The sequence below is a fragment of the Pseudophryne corroboree genome, chromosome 1, assembly GCF_028390025.1.
Source record: "Pseudophryne corroboree isolate aPseCor3 chromosome 1, aPseCor3.hap2, whole genome shotgun sequence".
Taxonomy (NCBI): domain Eukaryota; kingdom Metazoa; phylum Chordata; class Amphibia; order Anura; family Myobatrachidae; genus Pseudophryne; species Pseudophryne corroboree.
In genome coordinates this window covers 782962245-782979699 of record NC_086444.1, presented here as the reverse complement: position 1 = coordinate 782979699, position 17455 = coordinate 782962245, and positions in this window count along the sequence as shown.

The window sequence follows — 17455 nt, the reverse complement described above, 5'->3', positions numbered from 1 at the left end:
ATGTGTAAAGTAAAGTGATTGAATCAGCATCAGTGATCCTCCTCCCGGTTAAAAATGCAATATGCAGCCCACTAGCTACAATGGCTTATGTCACCGCTACTGCGATCAGAAACAAAGAAAGTCAACCCGGTATCTTTGCAATTTGGCAATTCCATGAACAAAAATAAACCTATTAATTATAAATCTAGTGTAGTTTGTAAGTTTATCACTGAAAAATGGCATATCTGCTTTGGCTATCACAGAATACTTTTACTGCTTAAATGATTAGACAGAAGAGCAATTTATACCAGGACACATGCTAGAGCACTCTCCCTAAATGTGCACTTAACAAAAATAATGGCTTTGAAACCGTAGTTTGTTGAATCTGCATTACTTCAGAAAGTGGTGGGTTGTTCAGTAAGCAAAACAGTAAAACAACCATAAATAGTTTGATGTTCTAACTTTCACTGCTTTATTGTGTTGCCTGCTGCTCAGAGATTGTAGGTGGCTGAATGGATGTCGATACTGCAAATGACAGAAAGAATCAGAAAGAGCAATATCAATAAAGCATTTGAAGAAAATGACACATTGTCAGCAGGGCTACCATAAGAAATTGTGGGGCCCTGGACTTACAAAATAGACAGCCCCCCCCCCCCCCAACCCAAAAAAAAAAGATTCTGCCACACCATTCCACCCCTATGTGATGTCACACATCATGGCGTTACATATAGGTGGAGCATTGCAGACCTGCAGGATCGATTCACACCTTCCTGCGCAATCCGGCCGCTGTTGTTGCGCAGCCTGTGCAGCTTTCCAGGTATTGGCTGTAGGAGCCAGGGGTGGGCCCCCCTCTCTTTAAGGGCCCGGGACTCCACTCCCTCCTTGATGACTGCCCTGATTGTCAATCATTTGGCATGGTGCTAAACCAAGGGGTTTATTTACCAAAGTGCAGGTTTTTAGAAGTGGAGATGTTGAAAAAAAAAGGATTTTGTGCACAAACCCAAGCGCCTGTCAGGTATCACATTACAAAGATAGATGCATACATATAAATAGCAAATAAAACAATCACCATAAAATGATGTAAAAGTCCTCAATGAATGCAGGAGGTAGATGGATGAATAATCTTTCTTATAGCAGCGTCTCTCCAATAATCGGTTTAGGAACACTTTAGTGAACCTGTAAAATATGTGTCTCTTTTCCCCACAATGGATGAGAGAAAAATGAGACACTAAAAAGCACAGTGCCTCCCCTGTCATTAATGATTAAAATAATATAAAGAAGATACTTATGACACATATTCTGTGTCATAAGTAACTTCTTTATATTAAGCTAATCATTTTAATAGTTTAAATTAATTTGGGAGGCACCGATAGCAGTGCCTCCCATTGACAATAGGAACATGATAAAGTGGGAGGCAGGGCAAAGCACTGGGCTGTTAAAGCCTATAAAAAAAGAGGGGAAGCAGCACTTATACAAGTGCCTCGTTGACAGGGATGGACTTTCAGTCGATACATCAAAACACGGCTCTGTCAACGAGGCAGATGTGATTGTACAATGGTTAGTATATATATATATATATATATATATATATATACATATATATATATATATATATTAGTGATGTGCACCTGAAATTTTTCGGGTTTTGTGTTTTGGTTTTGGGTTCGGTTCCGTGGCTGTGTTTTGAGTTCGAACGCGTTTTGGCAAAACCTCACCGAATTTTTTTTGTCGGATTCGGGTGTGTTTTGGATTCGGGTGTTTTTTTCAAAAAACCCTAAAAAACAGCTTAAATCATAGAATTTGGGGGTCATTTTGATCCCAAAGTATTATTAACCTCAAAAACCATAATTTCCACTCATTTTCAGTCTATTCTGAACACCTCAAACCTCACAATATTGTATTTAGTCCTAAAATTTGAACCGAAGTCGCTGGATGGCTAAGCTAAGCGACACAAGTGGCCGACACAAACACCTGGCCCATCTAGGAGTGGCACTGCAGTGTCAGGCAGGATGGCACTTCAAAAAAATTGTCCCCAAACAGCACATGATGCAAAGAAAAAAAGAGGCGCACCAAGGTCGCTGTGTGACTAAGCTAAGCGACACAAGCGGCCGACACAAACACCTGGCCCATCTAGGAGTGGCACTGCAGTGTCAGACAGGATGGCACTTAAAAAATAGTCCCCAAACAGCACATGATGCAAAGAAAAATAGAGCTGCACCAAAGTCGTTGTGTGACTAAGCTAAGCGACCCAAGTGGCCGACACAAACACCTGGCCCATCTAGGAGTGGCACTGCAGTGTCACGCAGGATGGCCCTTCCAAAAAATACTCCCCAAACAGCACATGACGCAAAGAAAAAAAGAGGCGCAATGAGGTAGCTGTGTGACGACTAAGCTAAGCAACCCTAGTGGCCGACACAAACACCTGGCCCATCTAGGAGTGGCACTGCAGTGTCACGCAGGATGGCCCTTCCAAAAAATACTCCCCAAACAGCACATGATGCAAAGAAAAAAAGGCGCAATGAGGTAGCTGTGTGACGACTAAGCTAAGCGACCCTAGTGGCCGACACAAACACCTGGCCCATCTAGGAGTGGCACTGCAGTGTCAGGTAGGATGGCACTTAAAAAAATACTCCCCAAACAGCACATGATGCAAAGAAAAAAAGAGCTGCACCAAAGTCGTTGTGTGACTAAGCTAAGCGACCCAAGTGGCCGACACAAACACCTGGCCCATCTAGGAGTGGCACTGCAGTGTCACGCAGGATGGCCCTTCAAAAAAATACTCCCCAAACAGCACATGACGCAAAGAAAAAAAGAGGCGCAATGAGGTAGCTGTGTGACGACTAAGCTAAGCGACCCTAATGGCCGACACAAACACCTGGCCCATCTAGGAGTGGCACTGCAGTGTCAGACAGGATGGCACTTAAAAAAATACTCACCAAACAGCACATGACGCAAAGAAAAATGAAAGAAAAAAGAGGTGCAAGATGGAATTGTCCTTGGGCCCTCCCACCCACCCTTATGTTGTAAAAACAGGACATGTACACTTTAACGAACCCATCATTTCAGCGACAGGGTCTGCCACACGACTGTGACTGAAATGACTGGTTGGTTTGGGCCCCCACCAAAAAAGAAGCAATCAATCTCTCCTTGCACAAACTGGCTCTACAGAGGCAAGATGTCCACCTCATCATCATCGTCCGATTCATCACCCCTTTCACTGTGTACATCCCCCTCCTCACAGATTATTAATTCGTCCCCACTGGAATCCACCATCTCAGGTCCCCGTGTACTTTCTGGAGGCAATTGCTGCTGGTGAATGTCTCCATGGAGGAATTGATTATAATTCATTTTAATGAACATCATCTTCTCCACATTTTCTGGAAGTAACCTCGTACGCCGATTGCTGACAAGGTGAGCGGCGGCACTAAACACTCTTTCGGAGTACACACTGGAGGGAGGGCAACTTAGGTAGAATAAAGCCAGTTGTGCAAGGGCCTCCAAATTGCCTCTTTTTCCTGCCAGTATACGTACGGACTGTCTGACGTGCCTACTTGGATGCGGTCACTCATATAATCCTCCACCATTCTTTCAATGGTGAGAGAATCATATGCAGTGACAGTAGACGACATGTCAGTAATCGATGGCAGGTCCTTCAGTCCGGACCAGATGTCAGCATCAGCAGTCGCTCCAGACTGCCCTGCATCACTGCCAGCGGGTGGGCTCGGAATTCGTAGCCTTTTCCTCGCACCCACAGTTGCGGGAGAATGTGAAGGAGGAGATGTTGACGGGTCGCGTTCCGCTTGACTTGACAATTTTCTCACCAGCAGTTCTTTGAACCTCTGCAGACTTGCAGAGAGATCCAACGTAGGTTTTAAATCTAGGATCGAGCACGGTGGCCAAAATGTAGTGCTCTGATTTCAACAGATTGACCACCCGTGAATCCTGGTTAAGCGAATGAAGGGCTCCATCCACAAGTCCCACATGCAGCGGAATCGCTCTGTTTTAGCTCCTCTTTCAATGCCTCCAGCTTCTTCTGCAAAAGCCTGATGAGGGGAATGACCTGACTCAGGCTGGCAGTGTCTGAACTGACTTCACGTGTGGCAAGTTCAAAAGGTTGCAGAACCTTGCACAACGTTGAAATCATTCTCCACTGTGCTTGAGACAGGTGCATTCCACCTCCTTTGCCTATATCGTGGCCAGATGTATAGGCTTGAATGGCCTTTTGCTGCACCTCCATCCTCTGAAGCATATAGAGGGTTGAATTCCACCTCGTTACCACCTCTTGCTTCAGATGATGGCAGGGCAGGTTCAGGTGTTTTTGGTGGTGCTCCAGTCTTCTGTACGCGGTGCCTGTACGCCGAAAATGGCCCGCAATTCTTCTGGCCACCGACAGCATCTCTTGCACGCCCCTGTCGTTTTTTAAATAATTCTGCACCACCAAATTCAAGGTATGTGCAAAACATGGGACGTGCTGGAATTTGCCCAGATGTAATGCACGCACAATATTGCTGGCATTGTCCGATGCCACCAATCCCCAGGAGAGTCCAATTGGGGTAAGCCATTCTGCGATGATCTTCCTCAGTTGCCGTAAGAGGTTTTCAGCTGTGTGCGTATTCTGGAAAGCGGTGATACAAAGCGTAGCCTGCCTAGGAATGAGTTGGCGTTTGCGAGATGCTGCTACTGGTGCCGCCGCTGCTGTTCTTGCAGCGGGAGGCAATACATCTACCCAGTGGGCTGTCACAGTCATGTAGTCCTGAGTCTGCCCTGCTCCACTTGTCCACATGTCCATGGTTAAGTGGACATTGGGTACAACTGCATTTTTTAGGACACTGGTGAGTCTTTTTCTGACGTCCGTGTACATTCTCGTTATCGCCTGCCTAGAGAAGTGGAACCTAGATGGTATTTGGTAACGGGGGCACACTACCACAAGCAATTGTCTAGTTCCCTGTGAACTAACGGCGGATACTGGACGCACGTCTAATACCAACATAGTTGTCAAGGCCTCAGTTATCCGCTTTGCAACAGGATGACTGCTGTGATATTTCATCTTCCTCGCAAAGGACTGTTGGACAGTCAATTGCTTACTGGAAGAAGTACAAGTGGTCTTCCGACTTCCCCTCTGGGATGACAATCGACTCCCAGCAGCAACAACAGCAGCGCAAGCAGCAGTAGGCGTTACACTCAAGGATGCATCGGAGGAATCCCAGGCAGGAGAGGACTCGTCAGACTTGCCAGTGACATGGCCTGCAGGACTATTGGCTTTCCTGGGTAAGGAGGAAATTGACACTGAGGGAGTTGGTGGTGTGGTTTGCGCGAGCTTGGTTACAAGAGGAAGGGATTTACTTGTCAGTGGACTGCTTCCGCTGTCGCCCAAAGTTTTTGAACTTGTCACTGACTTATTATGAATGCGCTGCAGGTGACGTATAAGGGAGGATGTTCCGAGGTGGTTAACGTCCTTACCCCTACTTATTACAGCTTGACAAAGGCAACACACGGCTTGACACCAGTTATCCGCATTTCTGTTGAAATAATTCCACACTGAAGAGCTGATTTTTATTGTATTTTGACCAGGCATGTCAATGGCCATATTCCTCCCACGGACAACAGGTGTCTCCCCGGGTGCCTGACTTAAACAAACCACCTCACCGTCAGAATCCTCCTTGTCAATTTCCTCACCAGTGCCAGCAACACCCATATCCTCATCCTGGTGTACTTCAACAGTGACATCTTCAATTTGACTATCAGGAACTGGACTGCGGGTGCTCCTTCCAGCACTTGCAGGGGGCGTGCAAATGGTGGAAGGCGCAAGCTCTTTCCGTCCAGTGTTGGGAAGGTCAGGCATCGCAACCGACACAATTGGACTCTCCTTTGGGATTTGTGATTTCGAAGAACGCACAGTTCTTTGCTGTGCTTTTGCCGCAAGTCTTTTCTTTTTTCTAGCGAGAGGATGAGTGCTTCCATCCTCATGTGAAGCTGAACCACTAGCCATGAACATAGGCCAGGGCCTCAGCCGTTCCTTGCCACTATGTGTCGTAAATGGCATATTGGCAAGTTTACGCTTCTCCTCAGACGCTTTTAATTTTGATTTTTGGGTCATTTTTTTACTGATCTTTTGTGTTTTGGATTTTACATGCTCTGTACTATGACATTGGGCATCGGAATTGGCAGACGACGTTGATGGCATTTCATTGTCTCGGCCATGACTAGTGGCAGCAGCTTCAGCATGAGGTGGAAGTGGATCTTGATCTTTCCCTATTTTTTTAACCTCCACATTTTTGTTCTCCATATTTTAATGCGCACAACTAAAAGCCACCACAGGTATACAATGTAGATGGATGGATAGTATAGTATTATATTACTTATGGAGGACGAGTGACTGACAACACAGAGGTAGGTACAGCCGTGGCCTACCGTACTGCTTATATATATAATATACTGTATATAACGGACCTGGTGGACACTGTCAGCAGACTGCTAAACTAGTATGAAGAAAAAAAAACCCACCACAGGTAGGTATACAATAATGTAGATGGATGGATAGTAAGTATAGTATTATATTACTTATGGACGACGAGTGCACTGACGACACAGAGGTAGGTACAGCCGTGGCCTACCGTACTGCTTATATATATAATATACTGTATATAACGGTCCTGGTGGACACTGTCAGCAGACTGCTAAACTAGTGTGAAGAAAAAAAAAACACCACAGGTAGGTATATAATACAATGTAGATGGATGGATGGATAGTAAGTATAGTATTATATTACTTATGGACGACGAGTGCACTGACGACACAGAGGTAGGTACAGCCGTGGCCTATCGTACTGCTTATATATATAATATACTGTATATAACGGACCTGGTGGACACTGTCAGCAGACTGCTAAACTAGTATGAAGAAAAAAAAACCACCACAGGTAGGTATACAATACAATGTAGATGGATGGATAGTAAGTATAGTATTATATTACTTATGGACGACGAGTGCACTGACGACACAGAGGTAGGTACAGCCGTGGCCTACTGTACTGCTTATATATATAATATACTGTATATAATGGACCTGGTGGACACGGTCAGCAGACTGCTAAACTAGTATGAAGAAAAAAAAAACCACCACAGGTAGGAATACAATGTAGATGGATGGATAGTAAGTATAGTATTATATTACTTATGGACGACGAGTGCACTGACGACACAGAGGTAGGTACAGCCGTGGCCTACCGTACTGCTTATATATATAATATACTGTATATAACGGACCTGGTGGACACTGTCAGCAGACTGCTAAACTAGTATGAAGAAAAAAAAAAACCACCACAGGTAGGTATACAATAATGTAGATGGATGGATAGTAAGTATAGTATTATATTACTTATGGACGACGAGTGCACTGACGACACAGAGGTAGGTACAGCCGTGGCCTACCGTACTGCTTATATATATAATATACTGTATATAACGGACCTGGTGGACACTGTCAGCAGACTGCTAAACTAGTATGAAGAAAAAAAAAACACCACAGGTAGGTATACAATGTAGATGGATGGATAGTATAGTATTATATTACTTATGGACGACGAGTGCACTGACGACACAGAGGTAGGTACAGCCGTGGCCTACCGTACTGCTTATATATAATATACTGTATATAACGGACCTGGTGGACACCGTCAGCAGACTGCTAAACTAGTATGAAGAAAAAAAAACCCACCACAGGTAGGTATACAATACAATGTAGATGGATGGATAGTAAGTATAGTATTATATTACTTATGGACGACGAGTGCACTGACGACACAGAGGTAGGTACAGCCGTGGCCTACCGTACTGCTTATATATATATATATAATATACTGTATATAACGGACCTGGTGGACACTGTCAGCAGACTGCTAAACTAGTATGAAAAAAAAAAAACACCACAGGTAGGTATATAATACAATGTAGATGGATGGATAGTAAGTATAGTATTATATTACTTATGGACGACGAGTGCACTGATGACACAGAGGTAGGTACAGCCGTGGCCTACCGTACTGCTTATATATATAATATACTGTATATAACGGACCTGGTGGACACTGTCAGCAGACTGCTAAACTAGTATGAAGAAAAAAAAAACCACCACAGGTAGGTATACAATGTAGATGGATGGATAGTATAGTATTATATAACTTATGGACGACGAGTGCACTGACGACACAGAGGTAAGTACAGCCGTGGCCTACCGTACTGCTTATATATATAATATACTGTATATAACGGACCTGGTGGACACCGTCAGCAGACTGCTAAACTAGTATGAAGGAAAAAAAAACCACCACAGGTAGGTATACAATACAATGTAGATGGATGGATAGTAAGTATAGTATTATATTACTTATGGACGACGAGTGCACTGACGACACAGAGGTAGGTACAGCCGTGGCCTACCGTACTGCTTATATATATAATATACTGTATATAACGGACCTGGTGGACACTGTCAGCAGACTGCTAAACTAGTATGAAGAAAAAAAAAAACCACCACAGGTAGGTATACAATAATGTAGATGGATGGATAGTAAGTATAGTATTATATTACTTATGGACGACGAGTGCACTGACGACACAGAGGTAGGTACAGCCGTGGCCTACCGTACTGCTTATATATATAATATACTGTATATAACGGACCTGGTGGACACTGTCAGCAGACTGCTAAACTAGTATGAAGAAAAAAAAAACACCACAGGTAGGTATACAATGTAGATGGATGGATAGTATAGTATTATATTACTTATGGACGACGAGTGCACTGACGACACAGAGGTAGGTACAGCCGTGGCCTACCGTACTGCTTATATATAATATACTGTATATAACGGACCTGGTGGACACCGTCAGCAGACTGCTAAACTAGTATGAAGAAAAAAAAACCCACCACAGGTAGGTATACAATACAATGTAGATGGATGGATAGTAAGTATAGTATTATATTACTTATGGACGACGAGTGCACTGACGACACAGAGGTAGGTACAGCCGTGGCCTACCGTACTGCTTATATATATATATAATATACTGTATATAACGGACCTGGTGGACACTGTCAGCAGACTGCTAAACTAGTATGAAAAAAAAAAAACACCACAGGTAGGTATATAATACAATGTAGATGGATGGATAGTAAGTATAGTATTATATTACTTATGGACGACGAGTGCACTGATGACACAGAGGTAGGTACAGCCGTGGCCTACCGTACTGCTTATATATATAATATACTGTATATAACGGACCTGGTGGACACTGTCAGCAGACTGCTAAACTAGTATGAAGAAAAAAAAAACCACCACAGGTAGGTATACAATGTAGATGGATGGATAGTATAGTATTATATAACTTATGGACGACGAGTGCACTGACGACACAGAGGTAAGTACAGCCGTGGCCTACCGTACTGCTTATATATATAATATACTGTATATAACGGACCTGGTGGACACCGTCAGCAGACTGCTAAACTAGTATGAAGGAAAAAAAAACCACCACAGGTAGGTATACAATACAATGTAGATGGATGGATAGTAAGTATAGTATTATATTACTTATGGACGACGAGTGCACTGACGACACAGAGGTAGGTACAGCCGTGGCCTACCGTACTGCTTATATATATAATATACTGTATATAACGGACCTGGTGGACACTGTCAGCAGACTGCTAAACTAGTATGAAGAAAAAAAAAAACCACCACAGGTAGGTATACAATAATGTAGATGGATGGATAGTAAGTATAGTATTATATTACTTATGGACGACGAGTGCACTGACGACACAGAGGTAGGTACAGCCGTGGCCTACCGTACTGCTTATATATATAATATACTGTATATAACGGACCTGGTGGACACTGTCAGCAGACTGCTAAACTAGTATGAAGAAAAAAAAAAACACCACAGGTAGGTATACAATGTAGATGGATGGATAGTATAGTATTATATTACTTATGGACGACGAGTGCACTGACGACACAGAGGTAGGTACAGCCGTGGCCTACCGTACTGCTTATATATAATATACTGTATATAACGGACCTGGTGGACACCGTCAGCAGACTGCTAAACTAGTATGAAGAAAAAAAACCCCACCACAGGTAGGTATACAATACAATGTAGATGGATGGATAGTAAGTATAGTATTATATTACTTATGGACGACGAGTGCACTGACGACACAGAGGTAGGTACAGCCGTGGCCTACCGTACTGCTTATATATATATATAATATACTGTATATAACGGACCTGGTGGACACTGTCAGCAGACTGCTAAACTAGTATGAAAAAAAAAAAACACCACAGGTAGGTATATAATACAATGTAGATGGATGGATAGTAAGTATAGTATTATATTACTTATGGACGACGAGTGCACTGATGACACAGAGGTAGGTACAGCCGTGGCCTACCGTACTGCTTATATATATAATATACTGTATATAACGGACCTGGTGGACACTGTCAGCAGACTGCTAAACTAGTATGAAGAAAAAAAAACCCACCACAGGTAGGTATACAATGTAGATGGATGGATAGTATAGTATTATATTACTTATGGACGACGAGTGCACTGACGACACAGAGGTAAGTACAGCCGTGGCCTACCGTACTGCTTATATATATAATATACTGTATATAACGGACCTGGTGGACACCGTCAGCAGACTGCTAAACTAGTATGAAGAAAAAAAAAACCACCACAGGTAGGTATACAATACAATGTAGATGGATGGATAGTAAGTATAGTATTATATTACTTATGGACGACGAGTGCACTGACGACACAGAGGTAGGTACAGCCGTGGCCTACCGTACTGCTTATATATATAATATACTGTATATAACGGACCTGGTGGACACTGTCAGCAGACTGCTAAACTAGTATGAAGAAAAAAAAACCCACCACAGCTAGGTATACAATACAATGTAGATGGATGGATAGTAAGTTAGGTATTATATTACTTATGGACGACGAGTGCACTGACGACACAGAGGTAGGTACAGCCGTGGCCTACCGTACTGCTTATATATATATAATATACTGTATATAACGGACCTGGTGGACACTGTCAGCAGACTGCTAAACTAGTATGAAGAAAAAAAACCCCACCACAGGTAGGTATACAATGTAGATGGATGGATAGTATATTATTATATTACTTATGGACGACGAGTGCACTGACGACACAGAGGTAAGTACAGCCGTGGCCTACCGTACTGCTTATATATATAATATACTGTATATAACGGACCTGGTGGACACCGTCAGCAGACTGCTAAACTAGTATGAAGAAAAAAAAAACCACCACAGGTAGGTATACAATACAATGTAGATGGATGGATAGTAAGTATAGTATTATATTACTTATGGACGACGAGTGCACTGACGACACAGAGGTAGGTACAGCCGTGGCCTACCGTACTGCTTATATATATAATATACTGTATATAACGGACCTGGTGGACACTGTCAGCAGACTGCTAAACTAGTATGAAGAAAAAAAAACCCACCACAGGTAGGTATACAATACAATGTAGATGGATGGATAGTAAGTATAGTATTATATTACTTATGGACGACGAGTGCACTGACGACACAGAGGTAGGTACAGCCGTGGCCTACCGTACTGCTTATATATATAATATACTGTATATAACGGACCTGGTGGACACTGTCAGCAGACTGCTAAACTAGTATGAAGAAGAAAAAAAACACCACAGGAGTGTTTTTCAGGCAGACAAACGTATACTGGACTGGTGGTCACTGTCAGCAAAACTGTGCACTGTACTCCTGCTATAACTGCTCCCCAGTCCCCACAATTAGGCAGTGTGAGCAGTGCACTCAGCACAGATATATCATGCAGCAGTGCAGTACACTGAGCACAGATATGGTGGAGCGTTTTTTTAAGGCAGAGAAACAAAGGATTAAACTAACTCACTGGTGGCAAACCCTGCACTGTACTCCCTAACAGCTGCTCCCCATCCCCAATCCTCCCCACATAACATTAACTAAGTCACTCAGTTTACTCTGTTCTTTTCTAATATAACGGAGAGGACGCCAGCCACGTCCTCTCCCTATCAATCTCAATGCACGTGTGAAAATGGCGGCGACGCGCGGCTCCTTATATAGAATCCGAATCTCGCGAGAATCCGACAGCGGGATGATGACGTTCGGGCGCGCTCGGGTTAACCGAGCAAGGCGGGAGGATCCGAGTCGCTCGGACCCGTGTAAAAAAAAGGTAAAGTTCGGGCGGGTCGGATCCCGAGGATCCGAACCCGCTCATCACTAATATATATACACACAGTATATATATATATATATATATATATACACACTGCTCAAAAAAATAAAGGGAACACTAAAATAACACATCCTAGATCTGAATGAATGAAATATTCTTATCAAATATTTTGTTCTTTACATAGTTGAATGTGCTGACAACAAAATCACACACAAATTATCAATGGAAATCAAATTTATTGACCTATGGAGGTCTGGATTTGGAGTCACACTCAAAATTAAAGTGGAAAAACACACTACAGGCTGATCCAACTTTGATGTAATGTCCTTAAAACAAGTCAAAATGAGGCTCAGTAGTGTGTGTGGCCTCCACGTGCCTGTATGACCTCCCTACAATGCCTGGGCATGCTCCTGATTAGGTGGCGGATGGTCTCCTGTGGGATCTCCTCCCAGACTTGGACTAAAGCATCCGCCAACTCCTGGACAGTCTGTGGTGCAACGTGGCGTTGGTGGATGGAGCGAGACATGATGTCCCAGATGTGATCAATTGGATTCAGGTCTGGGGAACGGGCGGGCCAGTCCATAGCATCAATGCCTTCGTCTTGCAGGAACTGCTGAAACACTCCAGCCACATGAGGTCTAGCATAGTCTTGCATTAGGAGGAACCCAGGGCCAACCGCACCAGCATATGGTCTCACAAGGGGTCTGAGGATCTTATCTCGGTACCTAATGGCAGTCAGGCTACCTCTGGCGAGCACATGGAGGGCTGTGCCGCCCCCTAAAGAAATGCCACCCCACACCATTACTGACCCACTGCCAAACTGGTCATGCTGGAGGATGTTGCAGGCAGCAGAACGTTCTCCTTGGCATCTCCAGACTCTGTCAAGTCTGTCACATGTGCTCAGTGAGAACCTGCTTTCATCTGTGAAGAGCACAGGGCGCCAGTGGTGAATTTGACAATCTTGGTGTTCTCTGGCAAATGCCAAATGTCCTGCACGGTGTTGGGCTGTAAGCACAACCCGCACCTGTGGACGTCGGGCCCTCATGCCACCCTCATGGAGTCTGTTTCTGATCGTTTGAGTAGACACATGCACATTTGTGGCTTGCTGGAGGTCATTTTACAGGGCTCTGGCAGTGCTCCTCCTGTTCCTCCTTGCACAAAGGCAGAGGTAGCGGTCCTGCTGCTGGGTTGTTGCCCTCCTACGGCCTCCTCCACATCTCCTGATGTACTGGCCTGTCTCCTGGTAGCGCCTCCATGCTCTGGACACTACGCTGACAGACACAGCAAACCTTCTTGCCAGAGCTCACATTGATGTGCCATCCTGGATGAGCTGCACTACCTGAGCCACTTGTGTGGGTTATAGTCTCCGTCTCATGCTACCACTAGAGTGAAAGCACCGCCAGCTTTCAAAAATGACCAAAAAATCAGCCAGAAAGCATAGGAGCTGAGACGTGGTCTGTGGTCACCACCTGCAGAACAACTCATTTATTGGGGGTGTCTTGCTAATTGCCTATAATTTCCACTTGTTGTCTATTCCATTTGCACAACAGCATGTGAAATTGATTGTCAATCAGTGTTGCTTCCTAAGTGGACTGTTTGATTTCACAGAAGTGTGATTGACTTGGAGTTACATTGTGTTGTCTAAGTGTTCCCTTTATTTTTTTGAGCAGTGTATATATATATATATATATATATATATATATAATACAGGGGTATGTCGGCGGCACTCAATCAGACTTATGCGGCTGTGGTATATTCAAGTAGTTTATTGGGCCAACATGTTTTGGAGGTTAGACCCCGTCCTCAGGGCCAGGCAATCCTCAAATGCCTTACAATCAAACATTTATAGACAACACGACAGACATTAACACAAACCCTACTCACCTGCTCCACGGCCCGACCGCCCGCCAGTCCTTCCAGCCACGCTTCCGCATCGCCGTCCCCTGACGTCACGGCGCGCCGCGTCGCAGGAGAGTTCCCATAGCAACCAGCCGAAGCTGGACGGGAGCTAATAACACAAAACAAACATATGTGCTACCATTACAAAGTGAGAAATGTGACATATATCTAAAAAGCCACCCCAGAGAGAGGCCACAGAAGGAATCACAGTAATGGCTTATTGTTACATAGAATACCGTTACCTTAATAATAAACATAGGCTAAAGCAAGCTCATCAACCTGACTAATTTTGCATAAGCATCTCACAACAAATGATATTACTTAAAACTATATCTGTTAGTCTAGTGATACCCTAGTGATACCCATAAGTTACCCTCTCTGTCTGGCCACATCTTGTTATTAATCATATATGCAATCATTAATAATTCAATAAGACTGGGCAATTTACAGAAAGCATTGTAGACCAAGGTTTTCATTTTAACCCCTGGGTGACAATGTCCCCAAGGAATATATCCACCTGGATTCTTTCTGTAACAATATCCTATCACGGTTTTCACCCCGTAACGAATTGGGGACGTGATCAATAAGAATAGCCCTAATGCTGGCCACATTATGATTAGCAATGAGACAGTGCCGTGCAAAAGGCTGGTCACTGGAACCTTTTTCATGCGCTTTCTTAATGGCACTCCGATGCAGCGCCATCCGTTCCCGAATTTGCCGTATGGTCTTGCCCACATAGGCAAGACCACAAGGACAGGACAACAAGTATATAACATGTGTGGTAGTGCACGTTAATCGGTGTTGGATCTTCAGTTTCTTACCCGTTAAGGGGTGGTTAAAGGTAGCACCCGTGATCAATGTGTTACACGTGGCGCATCCCAAACACCTAAAGCAGCCAGTCTTTGTCCTCAAAAAGTGAGATTCCTGATTCTTAGTAAGGTTAGTGATATCCAACTAAATTACTCCTTTATTGGGGGTATCTTGCTAATTGCCTATAATTTCCACCTGGTGTCTATTCCATTTGCACAACAGCATGTGAAATTGATTGTCAATCGGTGTTGCTTCCTAAGTGGACAGTTTGATTTCACAGAAGTGTGATTGACTTGGAGTTACATTGTGTTGTTTAAGTGTTCCCTTTATTTTTTTGAGCAGTGTATATATATGCACTGTGTTGTATAGATGTCCACAGCGGTATGCTACGATCCCCTCAGGAGGGCACTTTTGTTTGGATTCTGTTGTCCGTAGCTTCTCCATTTATTCTTGTGACCGCACGGCGGGCCGGAGAGCCGTTTGACCGGGGATACTGCTGAAGCATGACCTGGCTAAGGAGGTCCGCTCCCCGTGTAGCAGAAGCCGTGATGGCCGTGAGTATCCAGCATCTCATACTGCGGCTGATAACAATCAGGGGTCGTAGCATACCGCTGTGGACATCTATACAACACAGCGCTCTCCCACGTTTTGGACAGAAGTTTGAGTGGTACCACAGAGACAGTAAAAACTTGCTCTAAAGGGACTTTTGTGTCCACTTAATAAACTGTTGATACAAGTTGGTCACAAGCAGGCCTATGGATCGATACATAGTAAAGTCTTAATGGACGTTTATTTGGAGACAAGGGCATGGGATTGAAGTAATTGCACATTTTTAAGAATACAATTTTTATTGTTGTTCTATGTGGAGTGTATATAAATAAAATTGTTATAATTTAATTGAATCATATATCTCTGTTTCAGCGCACCTTTTTAAGCTTTATTGTACACCTGCACAAAAGTAGAGTGCACATGATGTCGATACCTGGCAGTAGGTGGTATTAGTCTAATGCGTGTGCAATCAATTGCACCCAGAACATTGGACATACCTGCAATGTGATAGAAAGCTACTCTGACTGCATACTACTGTGACTCCTGACTAGGGAAGCAGATAGGCTTCCAGCACCTGTTTGAGGTCATACAGATGATTATATTGTTACAATTGATCCAGAACATCTGTATGACCAATGCATTCAGTTTCAAATGCCCTCTAAAAAGTTAGGCCTGCGCAGCCTCCATGGTACCTGCACAACCTGCTGATCCTATTCAGTTTCATGAGCCTGGGTCCTTTCAGCTTGGTGGCAAAGTCTCTGTAATCCCACGACACCCTCCCACTAGCCGATTCTTTCCTATAATAGACTTTAGCTACTTTGGAGGGGTACCTTGGAAATTGTGAGTACCTATTAGGCTGCCTTGTGATTTTTGCACAATTTAGAGGTCCTGAAAGAGTTTTTCAGCATTTGGTATTGTGTTCTCTCCTGTCTTTTGGGATCCGAAATTACAGCAGTCATGTTCAAATGTAGAGAAAATAGAAGAGTGGTTCTAGAGAGTCTTTATAAAGATGAGGGGGAGCATATTGAACTCCTTGAGGAAAGTTTAGAAAATATAATGAGAAAACTAGAAGTAGCACTCTTAAAAGAAAATAGGATTTGGTGGGAGATGGTTACTCTAGAAAAATACGTCTCCCACAAAATCATACCTAGAGGCCTAAGAATCAATAAAAAGGCATCTTTTGAGACATCGTCTGATACATTCAGGGATGAATGGGACAGAATTATAACGGAATGTTCTTTTTGCATTGAATAATCTCATAATCAGTGAATGAAAGAGAGAGTTGTCCCAACTAGATGAAGTTTGCAGACTTGCTCGACTATAAGTGCTTTGAAGAAAAAATGTAACTAAATATAAAAAAGAACAAGAAAACCCTGATAGATCGCAAGATAAATTTTTTATTAGAGACAAAAAAGAATCTAATAATCAAATAGAAGAGGAAACCGATGTTGACACTAGAGACAGGAGTGTCTCCTACTCTAGAGAGGACCAGGATAGACATTCTAAACATGTTAACCATAGAACTAATCTAAAAACTGAAAGAACTCCCATTAGATTTAGAAGGGTATTGTCCCCTAGAAGACCCAATAAAAGGAACAGGGAAATACGCCAATATTCAAGAGATAGATTCAGAGACAGATTTCAGGAACCCCAGAGGTTTAGAGAGAGGAGATATAGGAATGACGCCCCTTTTGATGTAAATATGAGAGACGGGGATTATAGAAGGAATTTTAGAAGAAACTCTCCATTTCAAACACCTATACCCGTGAGAAATCGGTTAGGGGGATTTGAGGACAACAAGTATGGAGCACGTTTAGAGAGGGGGAAATTAACACGGAATTGGAATTAGGTAAAAAGACACATAGGGGCAGTAGGGGAGGGATCAACAATAAAAAAAGAAGAGAGGGCCCTACAAAACAGAAAAGAA